This window comes from Phoenix dactylifera, unplaced genomic scaffold (assembly GCF_009389715.1).
Source record: "Phoenix dactylifera cultivar Barhee BC4 unplaced genomic scaffold, palm_55x_up_171113_PBpolish2nd_filt_p 001889F, whole genome shotgun sequence".
Lineage (NCBI taxonomy): Eukaryota > Viridiplantae > Streptophyta > Magnoliopsida > Arecales > Arecaceae > Phoenix > Phoenix dactylifera.
The window spans coordinates 40,757-44,364 of NW_024069178.1; the positions used below are offsets into that span (position 1 = coordinate 40,757).

At 39.0% G+C, this 3,608-nt stretch overlaps 1 non-coding gene across 1 annotated transcript; it reads right to left on the bottom strand.

Annotated features, from left to right (window-relative positions):
• Window positions 1-2,197: 2,197 nt before the first annotated feature.
• Window positions 2,198-2,303, bottom strand: LOC120109184. The gene has a single exon (XR_005510189.1). It is a non-coding gene; the product is annotated as a small nucleolar RNA R71 (small nucleolar RNA).
• Window positions 2,304-3,608: the final 1,305 nt, after the last annotated feature.

Here is a 3,608-nt window from a genome sequence, read left to right on the forward strand (position 1 = left end):
GAGCATGCTCTATTATGGCGCTGAGAAGAATAAAAAAAAAGAGGGATGCTGTGAGCGGATGAGTTAGAGAAAGGAAAAAAAAAGAGAAAAAGAAGGAAGGACATGAGACGGATGGCGTGGAGCATCTCAGCAAGCCGATCAAAGTCGCCGAGCATCATGAGCAGCTAAACCTCGGTTTAGGGGTTTGATGAAGCCATAAAGGAGTATTCGTTTTATTTTTATTGATTTGAGTTTGTATTGTAACAGTGTTGCATGATGAAGAATTTATCAATTGATCTTTATGATTTATCCAATTTATGTGAATCATTTATCTTGCATAAAATATTCTATATAGATTGATCTATTTCATCGAATCCAACACCTGTGGTTTGGAGGAGATATTCATGTGACATCGATTTCATGTTTAATGATTTAATGATCAGATGCATCATGCTAGGTTAGACAGGTCATGCTTATCGTTAGAGTAGATGGTTTGTGCTAGACTTAGATGATTCATGCTGGGAATTAATTATAATTTTCTTTTATGATTGCTTTGGCTTGTAGTCAGAAGCAATCAAGTCTTAAATACAACTCAATCATTGAAAGCGTCACGAATATAAATATATCGGTGGATTCTAGCCCTAAACACCTTCCTCCATAGATAATTCATACTATTACATCCATATTAATTCTTAGTTTTTATCATTTACTCTAGCTTATACCCTTTGAAGTAACTATTCAATTAGGAAAAAATAACTTGTCTCCAATCCCTGTGGACCGACACCCGTAATCACTATCCTACGGGATACGTGCTATTGCGTGGTTTATTTTTAAAATTGAAATAACCGATCAATTTTTGGCGCCGTTGCCGGAGATTGCTGACATAGTTATTTTTCCTAACATTAAAAAAAATTTAATTAATTAAAAACAAACTTTCAAAATATATATATATATCTAAAATAAAATTAAAAAAAATATTTTCTATTATTGTATTTTTTATCTCCTTTTTCTCTTCTACTAATTTTTTTTTAATTATTTTTCTTTTGGTCTTATTTGATCATGAATCGAAGAGGAGATCTGGGCTATCAAAAAGGAATGCTTTAGAGGTTTGCTTAAAAAAAATTTTATTGCTGGGGAAATTCCCTTTGGCAACCTCTAAACCTTTCTTATTTAAATTAATTATTAGCTTGAAATTTTGTGGTGATTGTTTGATTTTAATTTCAGCAAAAGTGTGAATGCATGCTTGATACACATACACAAATTAATCCGCACATAGTAAGGGCAATCACCCCAATAAGATAAGAGCCGGATTTCATCACCGGACTCTTGCCCAACTTAGGTGAACTCAATCTCACATAGTGTCACTTTAATTAAAATCAATTAGACGTTGGCTCCTAGGGACATTCGAGCTCAATAGGACGAAGATCACCAAAAGTTGCACCAATTTCACTCTGTGGCTTAGTTGATGTCTAGGCAAGCTTTGTCCCTATAAGGAAGACAATTCATCTGTTCGAGGCAAGTGGGTTTTAAGTGGGACCTTTGCGAACGCATCGTGACCCCTCCACTTACCTGGGAGCTTACCTAGTCAACTCGGTTCATTAGACCGGATTGGAGGCTTAGGTGCCCTCTTCAAACCAGTTAGGAACTGTCTAGTGATTTTAGGACAAATACAAGGATTTATGTGTTTTTCTTTTATTGCATGCTTGATTGATCAAGTACTAGTGTATGCAAGGGAGTCGTTCTAGAGTACGTGACCTATTACCTTTTGACCATGAAATAGAACGGACCCTTAGAAATATTCGAGTTGAGATCAGAACCTTAGAATCATTCCCACCCCTTGAGATGGCTGAAGAACAACCCAAACTCCTGAGGGAGTACTTTACTCCCACCATTTACACTTCCCCATCTTGCATTCGATTACCTGAAGTAGCAGCTGTACAATACGAAATAAAGTCTAGTGTGATCCAAATGCTCCCGTCTTTTTATGGGCTCACCAACGAAGAACCATATAAACACCTAGATGAATTCCTTGAGATTTGCACCACTGTCAAGATTCAGAACTTCACTGATGATGCTCTGAAACTTAGATTATTCCCTTTCTCCCTTAAAGATAGAGCCAAACAATGGCTGAATTCTTTAGAAGCTAACTCGATTCGTTTTTAGGATCAAATGGAACAAGAATTTCTTAAAAAATACTTTCCCATAGGAAGAACGAACCAGTTTAGACGTGCCATTACAAGCTTCTCCCAAACTGAGGGGGAAGAATTTCATGAAACTTGGGAGAGATTTTGGGACCTAATCCATAAATGCCCTCATCATCAAATACCTAAGTGGCAGCTAGTACAATGTTTTTATGATGGATTGACTGAACGAAACCGTCAGATGATCGATGCTGCATGCGGGGGGACTTTCATGCTTCAAAATGAGCATGAAGCATGGCAATTATTTGAAAATCTTAATGAAAACTCCCTCCACCATGCTTCCTGTTCTCGTCAAATACCTCCGAGTTCTCAAAGAAAAGGGACCATTTGTAAAATAAGTCATTCTATGGACCGTCTAGCAAGGTAGATGCATTGTCCCATAAGATCGACCAACTGATGATAGGAGGACATGTCGTTAGCTCTTCCCAAGCACAAGTGTGTGCTATCTGTTCTAGCCCATCGCATCCTATTCATGAGTGCCCCTCAGCGCCCCAATTCTCCGAATTCGTGCAAGAACACATCAATGCTGCCCAAACACAGCCCAGACCAGGTAATGATCCATTTTTCAATACATATAACCCGGGATGGCGGAATCATCCAAATTTTTCTTGGAGGTAGCAAGCTTCAAATAATACCCAACCCTACTTCCAAAATTTTCAAAATCCTCAGAATTTTCATCTCTACCGTTCCTCAACTCAATTTCAACACCCTCCTCCTCCAACCCAAAGAAATACAGCCTTTGAGGAGAAGGTGTTGACTGCCCTTCAAGGTTTGGAGGCAAACACACAACTATTGCACTCTCACACGCAATCAATTGCTAAGCTAGAATCCCAAATGGGTCAACTAGCCAATGCATTAAACAAGCGAGAGGAAGGTAAGCTTCCAAGTCAACCAATGAGTAATCCTAGGGGACAATACGTGGCTCAAGAAACTCGACTAAATCATGAGCAAGCCAATGCTTTGACTACCCTAAGGAGTGGACGTATAATAGATAATAAGGTTGGAGAGGGTAACAATAAGGAAGGTGAAGAAGAGGAGAGGAATATATCACATGAAAACCCAAAACCTTCTTCAGCTAGTCCACCATCTGCCACAACCCACATTCCAAAGGCTCCATTCCCTGAAGCACTTAATGCACCCTCTCCCTTTGGCAAGAAGGAAACTTCATTAGAAGAGATGATGGAGGTCTTCAAACAAGTTAAAATCAACCTCCCACTCCTTGATGCCATCAAACAAGTTCCCTCCTATGCCAAATTTCTCAAAGACCTTTGCACCCAAAAGCGAAAATCTAGGACTTATGTGCCTAAAAAGGTCCTCCTAACTGAACAGGTAAGTTCCATTCTCCAACACAACACCCCTCCAAAATTCAAAGATCCTGGTGCTCCCACTATTTCTTGTGTCATAGGAAATAACTCCATCGACCGAGCA